Source organism: Bombina bombina, chromosome 5 (genome assembly GCF_027579735.1).
Source record: "Bombina bombina isolate aBomBom1 chromosome 5, aBomBom1.pri, whole genome shotgun sequence".
NCBI classification, from domain to species: domain Eukaryota; kingdom Metazoa; phylum Chordata; class Amphibia; order Anura; family Bombinatoridae; genus Bombina; species Bombina bombina.
This window is the reverse complement of record NC_069503.1, coordinates 965186545-965208378: the sequence shown is the minus strand read 5'-3', so window position 1 is coordinate 965208378 and position 21834 is coordinate 965186545. Positions and strand designations below refer to the sequence as shown.

Genomic DNA, 21834 nt, shown 5'->3' with positions numbered 1-21834 from the left:
TTTGTGTGGATTTTTTTCAAACACCCGAGATCTCGCAACTTTAATCCTTTGTATTTTTAAGAAAAAATAAAAATTCCGAAAAATAAAGATAGTGTTGTGTTTGTATGAGTGTAAGTGTACTTTGTGTAATATTTGTTTTGTGATTCGTGGATGTTTTTTTGTGCGGTATATGTTTACTACTGGGTCTGAGGTGGCGGTAGAAAGTTGAGCGTTAGGTGTATTTTGAGTCGCGGTAAATAAACTCTAAATACCGGAGTGCGTAAAAAACCCGCGTTAGGAGCCTCTAACGCTGGTTTTGACGGCTACCGCCGAACTCTAAATCTAGGCCTAGGTTTCCGTAGGGCATGTATTTGAGTTGCGCATTTTTTCTGCCGCCCCCAACATACACGTATATCTCAGTTGTGTGTTTTTCTGTATTCTCAGCTTTATCTTGGCTTAAATTAGTACTCATGGGTATTTCTTATATTCTATATTCTTAACGGTTTGTTTCAGTTTGAATCTATTTCAGCTTCACAAATGTTTGCCTTTCTACTTGCGTGCTTCTGATATCTGTATGTTTCTCTCTCTTGATATCTGCTTATCTCTCTTTCTGTCTGAGTTAATCTGTGTCTCTCTTACTTCAAATCTACTTGCTTACTGAGGAAAATAAAAATCGTTAAAAAAGGGATTTAAAGCCCCCAGATAGAGCATACAATTTTAAAACACGTTCCAATGCACTTTTATTATCAAATTTGCTTCATTCTCTTGGTATCTTTTATTTAAGAACCAGCAATGCACTACTAGGAGGTAACGGAACACATTGGGTGAGCCAATGACAAGAGATATGTATGAAGTGCAGCCACCAATCAGCAGCTATCTCCCAGTAGTGCATTGCTACTATTGAGCCAGACAAGCTTTCAACAAAGGATACCAAGAGAATGTAGCAAATTATATAGTAAATTGGAAAGTTATGTAAAATTGCATGCTCCGTCTGTATCAAGAAAGTTTAATTTAGACTTTACTGTCAATTATCATTGTCCTCCGCTTCTATTAAATTAAAATGAAATATTAATAAGCAAAATTATTTTAAATAAATTAACTTTTATATTAATTTTTTTTTAGAATTGTATTGTTTGTAAATTTAAAGTTATTTTAACATGCTTAGGATTTTTTTTTATTTAATAAAGGCGTATTATGATTTGGACAATTAGAGGCTACACTTGTTGCCATTTGGATAAATATAGCTACTTTGTGCGCAATGTACACACAGTTTTCCTTGCAGAACTGCCACACATGGTGTTACACCAACTGTATTCTAACAAGAATGTGCAGTCGCTATAGGGGAACAGCCTAAGGAGTGCACTTCCATTGATTATAGAGGTTTTGGTGGCATAAATTTTGAATGACGTTAGTGTCTTGAGCTACCTAATAAAAGAAGCCTACGTGAAATGTTGGTTTTAGTGTATTTTTCAGGTAAATTTACATTTAAAACTTGGGCACAATATAAAGGGAAAAAAAAGAAAAAAAAGAAATCAGTACAAATGGAAAAAAAAAAAAGAAACCTGTGCAGTATGGCATGGACTGGAAGTGCCTTAAAGTTAAATGATCACGTCTGTCCCTTTATGGTAGGACTGACCACACTACAGCAGAGGTGCAACATCCACCCACCCAGAGGTTATTGTGTTGCTCTAAGGACCACAGAGCAGAAAACAGCCTCTTTTAGGTAATATTGCCTGTGCATTTTACCAACCTTTGAAACATTTAAGAAGCAAATGCAGTCAAATATGCAATAGAAACAAATTTCATATGTAATTTTGAACTAAAACTATATAGTGTTATCTTTACTATAATTGTGACTATGATATAAAGTGACCCCAAGCCAATCTCACCATGTGCGACAGACCCACCTAACAAAAAAAGTCTGGGCACACCTGCTTTAATGCATTAACGTTCACCATAACTTTTGTGTATATGTAATTTAACATTTCTGTAGTACAATCTTATTTCTTCTTTCTCCTTCAGACCGCAATATCCAAAGTTCAAAGGATTGTCAGAACCATGAGAAATTCACATTTTATAAAAGAAGTGTGCTTAACCACACTGTCCAGACTAATGGCGATAAGTCTTCCATCGGCAAGTATAGGGCTCCCTGCCTTTTCAGCAATCTGAGCATAGCACCGGTGATTGCTGATCTCAGAAGTGTGGAGGGGGTATGTTTTTAAAGCATCTTTACACAACAAATACTGTACATAAAAATGGTTTCTGTTTAGTAAGAGTTTAAATATTAGATATGTAAAGGAAGTTTCACTGTAAATGTAATAGATTTCTTACAGGGTGGCAAGACAGATATATGTGAAAAGGTTAACCTATGCTGGTGGATATTGTTTACAACACTGGTTTTCAAACCTGTCCTCAAGCTTCTCCAACAGGCCAGGTTTTAAGGAATACCTTGGATGAGAGCAGGTAAAAAAAACATGTTTACTAATTAAATTGTGCTCTAGTTCAAATATCTTTAAAATGTGGCCTGTTAGGGTGTACTGAGGACAGGTTTGAAAACCAGTGGCAGCGGTCGCCAACCAGTGGTCCATGGACCACTGGTGGTCCACGAAAAGATGTTGGTGGTCCTTGACACCATCAAGCAGGAATTAAATCTCCTCTGATGGTGTCACCCCCGTCACGCCGCAACTTCCTAAAGTGCCTGGCTGGACATCAGTGAAAACTGACAGAGGAGTAAAGTTACAATCTCCCTACGGACGTTGCGTAGTACTGCACAACTTGTGTAGCTAGATTGTATTTTTAACTCCTCCTGCCTGGCGCACTGCTCAGAGGAAGATGCTTCCATTCTAAAGCCAGCAGAGGTTGGTATATTCTTGGCTTGAAATAGTGGAAGTATATAAAAAAATATTTTTTTTGTCTCATATTTCATTTATTTTCTTCCCTTTACCTGTCTCTTTGTAGTAGTTTTCCTAATTCTTTTAGATGAACTTACATCAATGTTTGTCTTCCTCCCCTCCATCTTCTTTTTTTTTTTATTAAATATTAATTCCTAACTGGGGAGGTAACTTGGAAGTCTTGTGGTCTTTTTATACATAATTCTTTTTTCCCCACTTTCTGCCTCTCTGTTTCCAGCTCAAAAGTTGGCACTCACCCTTCATCTGTCATTTGGAAGTATTCTCTCAGTTCTGTCATTCAGTTAGTTAATTCCAAAAAGGAATTCTTAAAAATGTGTAAATAACATAATTTATGTAAGAACTTACCTGATAAATTCATTTCTTTCATGTTGGCAAGAGTCCATGAGCTAGTGACGTATGGAATATACAATCTTACCAGGAGGGGCAAAGTCTCCCAAACCACAAAACGCCTATAAATACACCCCTCACCACACCCACAATTCAGTTTAACAAATAGCCAAGTAGTGGGGTGATAAGGAAAGGAGTAAAAAGCATCAACAAAGGAATTTGGAAATAATTGTGCTACAAAAAAATCATAACCACCATAAAAAGGGTGGGCCTCATGGACTCTTGCCAATATGAAAGAAATTAATTTATCAGGTAAGTTCTTACATAAATTATGTTTTCTTTCATGTAATTGTCAAGAGTCCATGAGCTAGTGACGTATGGGATAGCAAATACCCAAGATGTGGAACTCCACGCAAGAGTCACTAGAGAGGGAGGGATAAAAAATAAAAAACAGCCAAATGCTGAAAAAATAATCCACAACCCAAATATAAGTTATTCTTATGAAGAAAAGAAAAACTGAAAATAGCAGCAGAAGAATCAAACTGAAGAACTTTTCTACCAAAAACTGCTCCAAAAGAAGCAAATACATCAAAACGATAGAATTTAGTAAATGTATGCAAAGAGGACCAAGTCGCTGCTTTGCAAATCTGATCAACTGAAGCTTCATTCTTGAAAGCCCACGAAGTGGAGACTGATCTAGTAGAATGAACTGTAATTCTCTGAGGCGGGGCTTGACCCGACTCCAAATAAGCTTGATGAATCAAAAGCTTTAACAAAGAGGCCAAGGAAATAGCAGAGGCCTTCTGACCTTTCCTAGGACCAGAAAATATAACAAATAGACTACAAGTCTTCCTGAAATCTTTAGTAGCTTCAACATAATATTTCAAAGCTCTTACCACATACAAAGAATGTAAGGATCTTTTTCAAAGGATTCTTAGGATTATGACACAAGGAAGGGACAACAATGTCTCTACTAATGTTGTTAGAATTCACAACCTTAGGTTCAAATTAAAATGAAGTCCGCAAAACCGCCTTATCTTGATGAAAAATCAGAAAAGGTGATTCACAAGAAAGAGCAGATAGCTCAGAAACTCTTCTAGCAGAAGAGATGGCCAAAAGGAACAACACTTTTCAAGATAGTAGTTTAATGTCCAAAGAATGCATAGGCTCAAACGGAGGAGCCTGTAACACCTTCAAACCCAAATTAAGACTCCAAGGAGGAGAAATTGATTTAATGACGGGCTTAATTCCAACTAAAGCCTGTACAAAAAAGTGAATATCGGGAAGTTTAGCAATCTTTCTGTGAAATAAAACAAAGAGCAGAGATTTGTCCCTTCAAGGAACTTGCAGACAAACCCCTATCCAAACCATCCTGGAGAAACTGTAAAATTCTAGGAATTCTAAAAGAATGCCAATAGAATTTATGAGAAGAACACTATGAAATGTAAATCTTCCAAACTCGATAATAAATCTTCCTAAAGACAGATTTACGAGCTTGTAACATAGTATTAATTACTGAGTCAGAGAAACCTCTATGACTTAATACTAAGCGTTCAATTTCCATACATTCAAATTTAATGATTTGAGATCCGGATGGAAAAACGGACCTTGAGACAGTAGGTCCGGCCTTAACGGAAGTGGCCAAGGTTGGCAACTGGACATCTGAACAAGATCCGCATACCAAAACCTGTGGGGCCATGCTGGAGCCACCAGCAACACAAATGATTGTTCCATGATGATCTTGGAGATCACTCTCAGAAGAAGAACTAGAGGCGGGAAGATATAAGCAGGTTGATAACACCAAGGAAGTGTCAGCGCATCCACTGCTTCCGCCTGAGAATCACTGGACCTGGAAAGGTATCTGGATCTATCTCTGGAAGACCCCACATCTGAACAATCTGAGAAAACACATCCGGATTGAGAGACCACTCCCCTGGATGTAAAATCTGACGGCTGAGATAATCCGCCTCCCAATTGTCTACACCTGGGATATGAACCGCAGAAATCAGACAAGAGCTGGATTCCGCCCAAACAAGTATCCAAGATACTTCTTTCATAGCTTGGGGACTGTGAGTCCCACCCTAATGATTGACATATTCCACCGTTGTGATATTGTCTGTCTGAAAACAAATGAACGGTTCTCTCTTTAACAGAGGCCAAAACTGAAGAGCTCTGAGAATTGCACAGAGTTCTAAAATATTGATTGGTAATCTCGCCTCTTGAGATTTCCAAACTCCTTGTGCTGTCAGAGATCCCCAGACAGCTCCCCAACCTGAAAGACTCGCATCTGTTGTGATCACAGTCCAGGTTGGCCGAACAAAAGAGGCCCCTTGAACTAAACGCTGGTGATTTAACCACCACGTCAGAGAGTGTCGAACATTGGGATTTAAGGATATTAATTATGATATCTTTGTATAATCCCGGCACCATTGATTCAGCATGCAAAGCTGGATAGGTCTCATGTGAAAACGAGCAAAAGGAATCGCGTCCGATGCTGCAGTCATGAGGCCTAAAACTTCCATGCACATAGCCACTGAAAGGAATGACTGAGACTGAAGGTGCCGACATGCTGCAACCAATTTCAAACGTCTCTTGTCTGTTAGAGACAGAGTCATGGACACTGAATCTATCTGGAAACCTAAAAAGATGACCCTTGTCTGAGGAATCAAAAAACTTTTTGGTAAATTGATCCTCCAACCATGTTTTCGAAGAAACAACACAAGTTGATTCGTGTGAGATTCTGCAGAATGTAAAGACTGAGCAAGTACCAAGAAATGGTCCAAATAAGGAAACACCGCAATACCCTTTTCTCTGATTACAGAGAGTAGGGCACCCAGAACCTTTGAAAAGATTCTTGGAGCTGTTGCTAGACCAAATGGAAGAGCAACAAATTGGTAATGCTCATCTAGAAAAGAGAATCTCAGGAACTGATAATGTTCTGGATGAATCGGAATATGAAGGTAAGCATCCTGCAAGTCTATTGTAGACATATAATGTCCTTGCTGAACAAAAGGCAGAATAGTCCTTATAGTCACCATCTTGAAAGTTGGTACTCTTACATAACGAATCAAAATTTTCAGATCCAGAACTGGTCTGAATAAATTTTCTTTCTTCGGGACAATTAATAGATTTGAATAAAACCCCAGGCCTTGTTATTGAAAGGGAACCGGCATGATAACCCCAGAAACCTCCAGATCTGAAACACACTTCAGGAAAGCCTGAGCTTTTACTGGATTCACTGGGATGCGTGAGAGAAAAAAATCTTCTCACAGGAAGTCTTACTCTGAATCCTATTTGGTACTCCTGAGAGACAATGCTCTGAATCCATTGATTTTGGACAGAATTTGCCCAAACATCCTTGAAAAACCTTAATCTGCCCCCTATCAGCTGAGCTGGAATGAGGGCCGCACCTTGATGCGGACTTAGGGGCTGACTTTGGTTTCTTGAAAGGCTGGATTTATTCCAATTTGAGGAAGGCTTCCAATTGGAAACAGATTCATTGGGGGAAGGATTAGGTTTTTGTTCCTTATTTTGGCGAAAGGAACTAAAACGATTAGAAGCCTTAGATTTGCCCTTAGGTTTTTTATCCTGAGGCAAAAAAAATCCTTTCCCCCCAGTAACAGTTGAAATAATAGAATCCAACTGAGAACCAAATAAATGATTACCTTGGAAAGAGATAGTAATCTAGACTTAGATGTCATATCAGCATTCCAAGATTTAAGCCACAAAGCTCTTCTAGCTAAAAACATGGATCTAACATCAATTTTGATAATATCAAAAATGGCATCACAAATAAAATGATTAGCATGTTGCAGTAAGCGAACAATGCTAGATATGTCAGAATCCAATTCTTGTTGCGCTAAATTCTCCAAACAAAAAGTTGAAGCAGCTGCAGCATCAGCCAAAGCAATTGCAGGCCTAAGAAGATGACCTGAATATAAATAGGCTTTCCTTAGATAAGATTCAAGCTTCCTATCTAAAGGATCTTTAAAGGAAGTACTATCTTCCAGAGGAATAGTGGTTCGTTTAGCAAGAGTAGAAAACAAAATTTATGCTTACCTGATAAATTTATTTCTCTTGTGGTGTATCCAGTCCACGGATTCATCCATTAGTTGTGGGATATTCTCCTTCCCAACAGGAAGCTGCAAGAGGATCACCCACAGCAGAGCTGTCTATATAGCTCCTCCCCTAACTGCCACCTCCCAGTCATTCGATCGAAGACAAGCAAGAGAAAGGAGAAACTATAGGGTGCAATGGTGACTGTAGTTTAAAAATTAAAAAACGCCTGCCTTAAAATGACAGGGCGGGCCGTGGACTGGATACACCACAAGAGAAATAAATTTATCAGGTAAGCATTAATTTTGTTTTCTCTTGTAAGGTGTATCCAGTCCACGGATTCATCCATTACTTGTGGGATACCAATACCAAAGCTATAGGACACAGATGAATGGAGGGACAAGGCAGGCGCTTAAACGGAAGGCACCACTGCCTGTAAGACCTTTCTCCCAAAAATACCCTCCGAAGAAGCAAAAGTATCAAATTTGTAGAATTTAGAAAAAGTATGAAGCGAAGACCAAGTCGCCGCCTTACAAATCTGTTCAACAGAAGCCTCATTTTTAAAGGCCCATGTGGAAGCCACCGCTCTAGTGGAATGAGCTGTAATTCTTACAGGAGGCTGCTGGCCAGCAGTCTCATAAGCTAAGCGGATTATACTTCTTAACCAAAAAGAAAGAGAAGTTGCTGAAGCCTTTTGGCCTTTCCTCTGTCCAGAGTAGACAACAAACAATGCAGATGCTTGACAAAAATCTTTAATAGCTTGTAAATAAAACTTTAAAGCACGAACCACGTCAAGATTGTGTAATAGACGTTCCTTCTTTGAAGAAGGATTAGGACACAGTGACGGAACAACAATCTCTTGATTGATATTCTTATTGGATACCACCTTAGGAAGAAACCCAGGTTTGGTACGCAAAACTACCTTAACTGCATGGAAGATCAGATAAGGGTAATCACACTGCAAGGCAGATAACTCTGAAACTCTTAGAGCCGAAGAGATAGCTACCAAGAACAGAACTTTCCAAGATAAAAGCTTGATATCTATGGAATGCAGAGGTTCAACGGAACCCCTTGAAGAACTTTAAGAACTAAATTTAAACTCCATAGCGGAGCAACAGGTTTAAACACAGGCTTGATTCTAACTAAAGCCTGACAAAACGCCTGAACGTCTGGAACATCTGCCAGACGCATGTGCAAAAGAATAGACAGAGCAGAAATCTGTCCCTTTAAGGAACTAGCTGACAATCCCTTCTCCAATCCTTCTTGGAGAAAAGACAATATCCAGGGAATCCTGACTTTACTCCATGAGTAACCCTTGGGTTCACACCAATGAAGGTATTTACACCATATCTTATGATAGATTTTCCTGGTGACAGGCTTTCGAGCCTGAATTAAGGTATCAATGATCGACTCGGAAAAAACACATTTTGACAAAATCAAGCGTTCAATCTCCAAGCAGTCAGACGCAAAGAAATTAGATTTGGATGTTTGAAGGGACCTTGAAGTAGAAGATCCTGCCTCAGCGGCAGAGTCCAAGGTGGAAAGAATGACATGTCCACCAGATCTGCGTACCAAGTCCTGCGTGGCCACGCAGGAGCTATCAAAATCACCGAAGCTCTCTCCTGCTTGATCTTGGCAATCAGACGAGGGAGCAGAGGAAACGGTGGAAACACATAAGCCAGGTTGAAAGACCAAGGCGCTGCTAGAGCATCTATCAGCGCTGCCTTGGGATCCCTGGACCTGAACCCGTAACAAGGAAGCTTGGCGTTCTGACGAGACGCCATGAGATCCAGTTCTGGTTTGCCCCAAAGTTGAATCAACTGTGCAAACACCTCCGGATGGAGTTCCCACTCCCCCGGATGAAAAGTCTGTCGACCTAGAAAATCCACCTCCCAGTTCTCTACTCCTGGGATATGGATAGCTGATAGATGGCAAGAGTGAACCTCTGCCCATAGAATTATTTTTGAAACCTCCAACATTGCTAGGGAACTCTTTGTTCCCCCTTGATGGTTGATGTAAGCTACAGTCGTGATGTTGTCCGACTGAAATCTGATGAACCTGACCGCAGCTAGCTGAGGCCAAGCCTGAAGAGCATTGAATATCGCTCTTAGTTCCAGAATGTTTATCGGAAGGAGTGTCTCCTCCTGAGTCCACAAGCCTTGAGCCTTCAGGGAGTTCCAGACTGCACCCCAGCCCAGAAGGCTGGCATCTGTCGTTACTATTGTCCAATCTGGCCTGCGGAATGTCATACCCTTGGACAGATGGACCCGAGATAACCACCAGAGAAGAGAATCCCTGGTCTCTTGATCCAGATTTAGTAGAGGGGACAAATCTGTGTAAGCCCCATTCCACTGACTGAGCATGCAGAGTTGCAGCGGTCTGAGATGTAGGCGGGCAAACGGCACTATGTCCATTGCCGCTACCATTAAGCCGATTACTTCCATACACTGAGCCACTGAAGGGCGAGAAGTAGAATAAAGAACACAGCAGGAATTTAGAAGTTTTGACAACCTGGCCTCTGTCAGGTAAATCTTCATTTCTACAGAATCTATCAGAGTTCCTAGGAAGGAAACTCTTGTGAGAGGGGATAGAGAAGTTTTTTCTTTGTTCACTTTCCACCTATGCGACCTCAGAAATACCAGAACAATGTCCGTGTGAGACCTGGCAACTTGAAAAGTCGACGCCTGTATCAGAATGTCGTCTGAGTAAGGAGCTACTGCTATAGCCCGCGGCCTTAGGATCGCTAGAAGGGACCCTAGAACCTTTGTAAAGATTCTTGGTGCCGTGGCCAACCCGAAGGGAAGAGCCACAAACTGGTAGTGCCTGTATTGACCCTCCTGGATCATAGGAAGGTTGGTTCGAATAGTCTCCATCTTGAAGGATGGGACTCTGAGAAATTTGTTTAAGATCTTGAGATCTAAGATTGGTCTGAATGTTCCCTCTTTCTTGGGAACAACAAACAGATTTGAATAAAAGCCCTGTCCCTGTTCCTCCTGTGGAACTGGGTGGATCACTCCCATAACTAGGAGGTCTTGAACACAATGTAAGAATGCTTCTCTCTTTATCTGGATTGCAGATAAAAGTGAGAGATGAAATCTCCCTTTTGGGGGAGAGGTTTTGAATTTCAGAAGATAACCCTTGGACACAATTTCCAATGCCCAGGGATCCTGGGCATCTCTTGCCCAAGCCTGGGCGAAGAGAGAGAGTCTGCCCCCTACTAGATCCGTTTCCGGATCGGGGGCTGCTCCTTCGTGCTGTCTTCGAGGCAGCAGCAGGCTTCTTGGCCTGTTTCCCCTTGTTCCAAGCCTGGTTAGGTCTCCAGACCGGCTTAGACTGGGCAAAAGTTCCCTCTTGTTTTGTGTTAGAGGAAGTTGAAGCTGCGCCACTCTTGAAGTTTCGAAAGGGCCGAAAACTAGACTGTTTGGTCCTTAATTTGTTGGACCTGTCTTGAGGAAGTGCGTGACCTTTTCCTCCAGTGATGTCAGAAATGATCTCCTTCAGTCCAGGCCCGAATAGGATCTGTCCTTTGAAGGGAATGTTGAGAAGTTTAGACTGTGAAGTCACGTCAGCTGACCAGGATTTAAGCCATAGGGCCCTACGCGCCTGAATAGCAAAACCTGAATTTTTAGTTGTTAGCTTGGTTAAATTTACAACCGCGTCAGAAACAAATGAATTGGCTAGCTTAAGGGCCCTAAGCTTGTCAATAATATCTTCCAAAGGGGTTTCAACCTGTAGAGCCTCCTCTAGGGACTCAAACCAGAAAGCCGCGGCAGCAGTAACTGGGGCAATGCATGCAAGAGGCTGGAGAATAAAACCTCGTTGAATAAAAATTTTCTTAAGGTAACCCTCTAATTTTTTATCCATTGGATCTAGAAAAGCACAACTGTCCTCGACAGGGATAGTGGTACGCTTAGCTAGAGTAGAACTGCTCCCTCCACCTTAGGGACCGTCTGCCATAAGTCCCGTGTAGCGGCGTCTATAGGAAACATCTTTTTAAAAACAGGAGGGGGAGAGAATGGTACACCTGGTCTATCCCATTCCTTAGTAATAATTTCAGAAAACCTTTTAGGGATTGGAAAAACATCAGTGTAAGTAGGTACTGCATAGTATTTATCCAATCTGCATAATTTCTCTAGGACTACAATAGTGTCACAGTCGTCCAGAGTTGCTAAAACCTCCCTGAGCAATACGCGGAGGTGTTCAAGCTTAAATTTAAATGTAGACATATCAGAATCAGATTGAAGAATCTTCCCTGAATCAGAAAAATCACCCACAGATTGAAGCTCCCCTGCTTCAGCTTCATTATATTGTGAGGGTGTATCAGAGATAGCTACTAAAGCGTCAGAGAGCTCTGTATTTATTCTAGCGCAGAGCTGTCTCGCTTTCCTTGCAATCCTGGCAGTTTAGATAATACCTCTGTAAGGGTATGATTCATAACTGCCGCCATGTCTTGCAAGGTATACGCAATGGGCACGCTAGATGTACTTGGCATCCCCTGAGCGGGATTTATAGGATCTGACACGTGGAGAGAGTTAGACGGCATAACTTCCTCCTTGTCAATTTCTTCTGGTGATAAATTTTTTAAAGCCAGAATATGATCTTTGTAATCTATAGTAAAATCAGTGCATTTGGTACACATTCTAAGAGGGGGTTCCACAATGGCTTCTAAACATAATGAACAATGAGTTTCCTCTATGTCAGACATGTTTAAACAGACTAGTAATGAGACCAGCAAGCTTGGAAAACACTTTAATAACTGTGAACAAGCAAAAAATAAAAACGGTACTGTGCCTTTAAGAGAAAAAAACAATCACAGAAACTGCTAAAACCGTGAAAAAAAGCAGTAAATCTTACGAAATTTTTACAGTGTGTATAATAGGCTGAAAGAGCATTGCACCCACTTGCAAATGGATAATTAACCCCTTAGTTTCAAAACCGGATCAAAAAAACGATATAAACGTTTTTAAACAGTCATAACAAAATGCCACAGCTCTACTGTGGCCCTACCTGTCCATACAACGACTTTGGAAGGCACACAAACTCCTTAGAGAGGTCCTATATGTTCAGGGGACTCAAGCTGTCTCAAACTGCAAAAACTAATGGAATGTGAAATCAGTGGATATAGGAAGCGCTGTAGAGCCGTAGGATATATAGATATAAATTCACTGTCTCGTTACCAGTTAAAACAATCCAAAACTTAAAATCCCAAAGTCCCTTAGGGGATACGTTTAAATACTATTAATGTCCAAAATCGGTGATAATTAAAAATATAGAAAAATATCTACGTACATATATAAACACAGTATAACAAAGTGAAATATCAAAGTGAAATAAATGCAATATATATAAGTGCAATAAATAATCCGGTGACAATGTTTTGTAAAACACAAATGTGATATTTAATAAATCAATGTATAAAAGGTTGACACATAAAATCCATATAGCATTCACTCATACATAAAATCGGTTTAAACATACACACTATACACAACCTCCCAGATTCCCCAAATAAATAGTGGCTGGCGGAGAACCTATATTGTCTGTGTTCTGATATTGGTGTTAGTATTTCAAGGGGATCCCCCCAAAAAGATGATCCGGAATGACAATGTGGGTTTGAGTTAATTATTGTAAATCCAAAGATATAAATGTTAATGTTTCTGAATGATGCCGTTATATCCCCAGTCTCTCTTTAGTCACAATTAAAACCCACGATGGTATAGAGCTCCTTCCTTAATGTTCTCTTAGTTAATAGGCAATCAAGTACTTATAACATAGCCGGGAGGCTCCCCTACCTTCTTACAAGTGTCTGCCAGCGATCTCCTTACCTGGCCCGACACTCTGGCTGCTCCTTTAGATGTCTGCTTAGCGAAAATCCCGTGAGTGACGTCACCCGGTTCCGGATCCTAGGTGACCACTTGCGCAAGTGTTTGTTTCCACGAATGTATCCACAGGATGCCCTCTGTACGCCAGGGTACACAGAGTTCACTACAGCTTCGGTCCTCCAAATAATCACAAACAGTAGCAGTTAAGTCGTCTACGCGTTTCAACCCCTTCTGGGTCTTTTTCAAGATGCTACTTCCTGCAACCTTTGCCCTTAAATCCACTCTCTGCACAGGTGATTCGCTATTGCTTCAACACCTATTCGCAGGTAACCACTTCCTGGGGGGAATCCGAACACCTCACATGTCATTCTTTGTTCATAAATTTTCACACCAAATTCCAAGCCAGATCTCTAGTGTTTAAAAATATTAATTTCCATATAATCAAATGTTAAGAATCCATAAAAATACAATTTTAATAATATATAAAAATATAAATATATATAATAATACAATTTTAATACGAATAAGAAACCATATCAAATCAAAGAAACAATATAAGGAAAAACACAGATGAGATATTGCGTGGTCAACCTAAAGCCAAGATTTATTCCACTTCAGATGGTATCTAAAATAACTAATGTATATAAAATTTAAAACATGAAAATCGCATAAGATATAAATAGAACCTAGCTCAAACAAACCTAGCCCTACATTCCTATCTAAATAATTTCATGTTCTACAATCCTAATACTGGTATTAGGTGCTCTCTGAAAATCCATATGGAAGAACTCTAAACTAAAAAAGCTAGAAATTGCTAAAAATGCTAAAAAATTTAAAATACTTAAACGCAGGGTACTAAAGATAATTAACCCCTAAGTTAAAAAGGGGGCTAATTCCAACTCTGAATTCAAACCCAACGGGTGCAAAGTGTTAAACTCATAGATTAATTCTGCTTCCCTTTTGACTAATCTACTTTCAAAGTCCCCCCCCCCTCCAGTTATTCCGCACTACACACAATCCCCAGTATTTTAGTTCTTTAGTGTTGTTCATGTGGATTTCTCTAAAATGTGTGTATAGGTGGGTTTCCAATTTCCCCTTTTCTATGTTCCAGATATGCTCCCTAATCTGATCCCTGAGCATTCTAGTTGTCTCTCCAATGTAAAACAGATTGCATGAGCACTATAACATATACACAACCCCTTTATTACTACATCTTATGGTGTCCTTTATAATAAACTCTCTATTCGTGCCCGGAATTGGAACCTTTTTCTTTTTTGACCCAATTCTACATGCTTTGCATGTTGCACAGGGAAAGAAGCCCTTGACTTCTTCCCCCCTCAAATCCAAATCTTTTTTAGTTTTTCTTTGCCTTCTAAACTCACTGGGTGCTAACATCGATTTCAAGTTCTTAGTTTTTTTGTAAACTATCCTAGGGTAAACTGGCAATTTGTCCCCAATAACTGGGTAATTTTTCAAAAGTGCCAGTGCTTTCTCAGAATCTTCTTCATTAATACATGATCCTCACTATATGTGTTCACAAATGGTATATCTAATGTATCCTTTCTTTGATCTTCCTTTCTTTTATATTCTAACAGTGAGTCCCTGTTGGTGGTCCTTGCCCTTGTTACAGCATTCTTTATGTTATTCTCTTTATAGCCCCTTTCCTTAAACCTTTCCTCCAATATTGTAACCTGTTCATTAAAATCCTCAATTCTTGTGCAATTCTTTCTATTTCTCAGGCATTGTCCTACCGGTATGTTTTCCTTCCACTTAAAAAAGTGGCAGCTGTTTGCGTGGATATAATTATTGGAGTCCGTCGGTTTAAAGTGCGTTCTGGTTATTAATTCCTCCTCATTTACCACCATCTCTAAATTTAAAAAATTAATCGACTTCCCACTGATTTCAGACGTAAAGGTTAAGCCCCTGTCATTGTTGTTCATAGTATTGAACAATTCCTTAAGGGAATCTTCAGTACCCCGCCAGATGATCAGAATGTCATCTATATATCTTTTGAAAAGCACGAGATTCGCACCGAGCTCCGCAAACTAGAGGAACCTTTGCTCCCAATCCCCCATAAACAGATTTGCGTAACTCGGTGCGAATCTCGTGCCCATTGCTGTCACCTCAATTTGTAGGAAATACTTGCCATCAAATGAAAAATAGTTGTGTTCTAAAATGAAACTTATAATTTCTAGAATAAAATTCCTCTGTTCTTCCACTATCGTGTTATTTTTATCGGATTCCCCCCAGGAAGTAGTTACCTGCGAATAGGTGTTGAAGCAATAGCGAATCACCTGTGCAGAGAGTGGATTTAAGGGCAAAGGTTGCAGGAAGTAGCATCTTGAAAAAGACCCAGAAGGGGTTGAAACGCGTAGACGACTTACCTGCTACTGTTTGTGATTATTTGGAGGACCGAAGCTGTAGTGAACTCTGTGTACCTTGGCGTACAGAGAGCATCCTGTGGATACATTCGTGGAAACAAACACTTGCGCAAGTGGTCACCTAGGATCCGGAACCGGGTGACGTCACTCACAGGATTTTCGCTGAGCAGACATCTAAAGGAGCAGCCGGAGTGTCGGGCCAGGTAAGGAGATCGCTGGCAGACACTTGTAAGAAGGTAGGGGAGCCTCCCGGCTATGTTATAAGTACTTGATTGCCTATTAACTAAGAGAACATTAAGGAAGGAGCTCTATACCATCGTGGGTTTTAATTGTGACTAAAGAGAGACTGGGGATATAACGGCATCATTCAGAAACATTAACATTTATCTCTTTGGATTTACAATAATTAACTCAAACCCACAGTCATTCCGGATCATCTTTTTTGGGGGATCCCCTTGAAATACTAACACCAATATCAGAACACAGACAATATAGGTGTTCTCCGCCAGCCACTATTTATTTGGGGAATCTGAGAGGTTGTGTATAGTGTGTATGTTTAAACCGATTTTATGTATGAGTGAATGCTATATGGATTTTGTGTGTCAACCTTTTATTCATTGATTTATTAAATATCACATTTGTGTTTTACAAAACATTGTCACCGGATTATTTATTGCACTTTGATATATTGCATTTATTTCACTTTGATATTTCACTTTGTTATACTGTGTTTATATATATGTACGTAGATATTTTTCTATATTTTTAATTATCACCGATTTTGCACATTAATAGTATTTAAACGTATCCCCTAAGGGACTTTGGGATTTTAAGTTTTGGATTGTTTTAACTGGTAACGAGACAGTGAATTTATATTTATATCTATATATCCTACGGCTCTACAGCGCCTCCTATATCCACTGATTTCAAATTCTAAATTCTTTATTGTCTAGGGAGGAGACAATAACCTTTAGTGAGGCTAAGTAGGATTTTGGTCTAGCGCTATACCTTATCCGTGTCTGTTTTAAAAACTAATGGAAAATAGGCCCCTCCCAACCTGTACTCACAGTGAGAGGGCCTTAAAAAACTATCCCTATGCAAAATCTAGTCAGCCATGTGGAAAAACTGGGCCCCAGAATAAAGTTTTATCACCAATATGAAATAAACGTTTATACACCTCAAGCAAACGTTATATCTATACAGTAATGTGAGTAAATAATAAAAATATTACCCTTTACAGCAAGCATGATACCAGTCGTTATTAAATCACTGTAATCAGGCTTACTTTAAATAAATCCGGTATTGTCAGCATTTTCTAGCATATTCATTTCTCTAGAAAAATTTAAAACTGCACATACCTCAGAGCAGGAGACCCTGTACGCTATTCCCCCAGCTGATGTTACCCATCTCTTCAGTTATGTGTGAGAACAGCAATGGATCTTAGTTACAACCTGCTAAGATCATCAAAGACCACAGGCAGACTCTTCTTCAACTTTCTGCCTGAGGCTAAAATAGTACAACTCCGGTACCATTTGAAAATAAACTTTTGATTGAAGATAAACTACATTAATGCACCACATCTCTCTAGCTGCTTCCCTTGTCGAGAGCTGCAAGAGAATGACTGGGAGGTGGCAGTTAGGGGAGGAGCTATATAGACAGCTCTGCTGTGGGTTATCCTCTTGCAGCTTCCTGTTGGGAAAGAGAATATCCCACAAGTAATGGATGAATCCGTGGACTGGATACACCTTACAAGAGAAATAGCCCCATCAACTTTGGGGATCTTTTCCCAAAACTCTATTGCAATCGCTGGTAAAGGATACAATTTTTTAAACCTTGCAGAAGAATTAAAAGGAGTACCTGGCTTATTCCATTCCTTAGAAATCATGTCAGAAATAGCTTCAGGAATAGAAAAAACCTCTTGAGTAACCACAGTAGGTTTAAAAACAGCATTTAAATGTTTACTGGTTTTAATATCAAGAGGACTAGCTTCCTCAATATCCAAAGTAATTAACACTTCTTTTAACAAAGAACGCATATACTCTATTTTAAATAAATAAGTAGATTTGTCAGTGTCAATGTCTGAGGAAGGATCTTCTGAATCAGATAGATCCTCATCAGAGGTGGATAATTCATTATGTTGTCGGTCATTTGAAACTTCATCAACTGAATGAGAAGTTTTAAAAGACCTCTTACGCTTATTAGAAGGTGGAAATGCAGACAAAGCCTTCTGAATAGAATCAGTAACAAATTCTTTAAAATTCATAGGTATATTATGTACATTAGAAGTTGAAGGAACTGCAACCGGCAATGTACTATTACAGATGGACACTATCTGCATGTAAAATTTATCATGACAACTAATACAAATGACATTAGGAGATATAATCTCCACAATTTTACAACAAATTCACTTAGCTTTGGTAGAACCGATGTCAGGCAGCAAAGTTCCAGCAGATACTTCTGAGGCAGGATCAGATTGAGACATCTTACAGAATGTAAAAGAAAAAACAACATATAAAGCAAAAACAGAATTTATGCTTACCTGATAAATTACTTTTTCTTGCGGTGTATCCAGTCCACGGCTTCATCCTTTACTTGTGGGATATTCTCATTCCCTACAGGAAGTGGCAAAGAGAGCACAGAGCAGAGCTGTCCATATAGCTCCCCCTCTAGCTCCGCCCCCCAGTCATTCGACCGAAGGTTAGGAGAAAAAGGAGAAACCACAGGGTGCAGTGGTAACTGTAGTTTAAACAAAAATTATTTACCTGACTTAATTGCCAGGGCGGGCCGTGGACAGGATACACCGCAAGAGAAAGTAATTTATCAGGTAAGCATAAATTCTGTTTTCTCTTGCAAGGTGTATCCAGTCCACGGCTTCATCCTTTACTTGTTGGATACCAATACCAAAGCTTTAGGACACAGATGAAGGGAGGGAACAAGACAGGTACCTTAAACGGAAGGCACCACTGCTTGCAAAACCTTTCTCCCAAAAATAGCCTCCGAAGAAGCAAAAGTATCAAATTTGTAAAATTTGGCAAAAGTATGAAGTGAAGACCAAGTCGCTGCCTTACAAATCTGTTCAACAGAAGCCTCATTCTTAAAAGCCCAAGTGGAAGCCACAGCTCTGGTAGAATGAGCAGTAATTCGTTCAGGAGGCTGCTGGCCAGCAGTCTCGTAAGCCAACCTGATGATGCCTTTCAGCCAGAAGGAAAGAGAGGTAGCAGTCGCTTTCTGACCTCTCCTCTTACCAGAATAAACGACAAACAAGGATGATGTTTGTCTGAAGTCTTTAGTTGCTTGTAAATAGAATTTTAAAGCAAGAACCACATCAAGATTGTGTAGCAGGCGTTCCTTCTTAGACGATGGTTTAGGACACAGAGAAGGAACTATTATTTCCTGGTTAATGTTCTTGTTAGAAACAACCTTAGGAAGAAAACCAGGTTTGGTACGCAACACAACCTTATCTGCGTGAAACACCAGGTAAGGTGAATCAAACTGTAAAGCAGACAATTCTGAAACTCTTCGAGCAGAAGATATAGCTACCAAAAACAAAACTTTCCAAGATAATAACTTGATATCTATGGAATGTAAAGGTTCAAACGGAACCTCTTGAAGAACTGAAAGAACTAGATTAAGACTCCATGGCGGAGCCACAGGTTTATAAACAGGCTTGATTCTGACTAGAGCCTGTGCAAACGCTTGAACGTCTGGTACCTCTGCCAGACGCTTGTGTAAGAGAATAGACAGAGCAGATATCCGTCACTTTAAGGAACTAGCTGACAATCCTTTCTCCAATCCTTCATGGAGAAACGATAATATTCTGGGAATCCTAATCTTACTCCATGAGTAACCCTTGGATTCACACCAACAAAGATATTTTCGCCATATCTTATGGTAGATTTTCCTGGTGACATTAATCCGATTGCCTCCATGCACTGAGCTATAGATGGCTGAGGAATGGAATGAAGTACTCGGTAAGTAGTTAAAAGCTTTAACTTTCTGACCTCCGTCAGAAATATTTTCATTTCTACCGAATCTATTACGGCTAGATTTAGAGTTGGGCGGTAGCCGTCAAAACCAGCGTTAAAGGCTCCTAATGCTGGTTTTTACCGCCCTCTGGAATTTGGAGTCAGTCAGGAAAGGGTCTAACGCTCACTTTGCAGCCGCGACTTTTCCATACCGCAGATCCCCCTACGCCATTTGCGTATCCTATCTTTTCAATGGGATCTTTCTAACGCCGGTATTTAGAGTCGTGGCTGAAGTGAGCGTTAGAAATCTAACGACAAAACTCCAGCCGCAAAAAGTCAGTAGCTAAGAGCTTTATGGGCTAACGCCGGTTTATAAAGTTCTTAACTACTGTGCTCTAAAGTACACTAACACCCATATACTACCTATGTACCCCTAAACCGAGGTCCCCTCACATCGCCGCCACTCTATTAAAAAAATTTTAACCCCTAATCTGCCGCTCCGTACACCGCCGCCAGCTACGTTATCCCTATGTACCCCTAATCTGCTGCCCCTAACATCGCCGACCACTATGTTATATTTATTAACTCCTAATCTGCCGCCCCCGCTATCGCTGACACCTGCATATTATTATTAACCCCTAATCTGCCGCTCCGTACACCGCCGCCAGCTACATTATACCTATGTACCCCTAATCTGCTGCCCCTAACACCGCCGACCCCTATATTATATTTATTAACCCCTAATCTGCCCCCCACAACGTCGCCTCCACCTACCTACAATAATTAACCCCTAATCTGCCGACCGGATCTCACCGCTACTATAATAAATGTATTAAACCCTAAAGCTAAGTCTAACTCTAACCCTAACACCCCCCTAACTTAAATATAATTTAAATCTAACGAAATAAATTAACTATTATTAAATAAATTATTCCTATTTAAAGCTAAATACTTACCTGTAAAATAAACCCTAATATAGCTACAATATAAATAATAATTATATTGTAGCTATTTTAGGATTAATATTTATTTTACAGGCAACTTTGTAATTATTTTAACCAGGTACAATAGCTATTAAATAGTTAATAACTATTTAATAGTTACCTAGTTCAAATAATTACAAAATTACCTGTAAATAAATCCTAACCTAAGTTACAATTAAACCTAACACTACACTATCAATAAATTAATTAAATACAATACCTACAAATAAATACAATGAAATAAACTAACTAAAGTACAAAAAATAAAAAAGAACTAAGTTACAAAAAATAAAAAAATATTTACAAACATTATAAAAATATTACAACAATTTTAAACTAATTACACCTACTCTAAGCCCCCTAATAAAATAACAAAGCCCCCCAGAATAAAAAAATGCCCTACCCTATTCTAAAATTAAAATAGAAAAGCTCTTTTACCTTACCAGCCCTGAAAAGGGCCCTTTGCGGGGCATGCCCCAAATAATTCAGCTTTTTTGCCTGTAAAAAAAAAAAAACATACAATACCCCCCCAACATTACAACCCACCACCCACATACCCCTAATCTAACCCAAACCCCCCTTAAATAAACCTAACACTAAGCCCCTGAAGATCTCCCTACGATCAGCCAATAGAATGCAAGCTCAATCTGATTGGCTGATCGGATCAGCCAATCGGATTGAACTTGAATCTGATTGGCTGAATCCATCAGTCAATCATAATATTCCTACCTTAATTCCGATTGGATGATAGAATCCTATCAGCCAATCGGAATTCGAGGGACGCCATCTTGGATGACGTCATTTAAAGGAACCGTCATTCGGCGAGTAGGCATCGGTTGAAGAGGTTGTATCCGCGTCAGCTGGGAAGAAGATGGCTCCGCTCCGGAAGAAAGAAGATTGAAGATGCCGCTTGATAGAAGACTTCATCCCGATGATGGACTTCCGACTTCAGCCCGATGATGGAGTTCTTCAGCCGCCGCTTGGATCAAGACTTCGGAACCTCTTCTGAACCGATCGCTGAACCCGGTGAGGTGAAGACAAGGTAGGCAGATCTTCAGGGGCTTAGTGTTAGGTTTATTTAAGGGGGGTTTGGGTTAGATTAGGGGTATGTGGGTGGTGGGTTGTAATGTTGGGGGGGTATTGTATGTTTTGGTTTTTTACTGGCAAAAGAGTTGAATTATTTGGGGCATGCCCCGCAAAGGGCCTTTTTCAGGGCTGGTAAGGTAAAAGAGCTTTTCTATTTTAATTTTAGAATAGGGTAGGGCATTTTTTTATTTTGGGGGGCTTTGTTATTTTATTAGGGGGCTTAGAGTAGGTGTAATTAGTTTAAAATTGTTGTAATATTTTTATAATGTTTGTAAAAAAATTTTATTTTTTGTAACTTAGTTCTTTTTTATTTTTTATAC

The 21834-nt window shown here is 39.8% G+C and overlaps 1 protein-coding gene across 1 annotated transcript in view; it reads right to left on the bottom strand.

Annotated features, from left to right (window-relative positions):
- LRRCC1 (leucine rich repeat and coiled-coil centrosomal protein 1) overlaps window positions 1-21834 on the bottom strand; it is a 418892-nt gene that overhangs the window by 278088 nt on the left and 118970 nt on the right. The window lies entirely within an intron of this gene.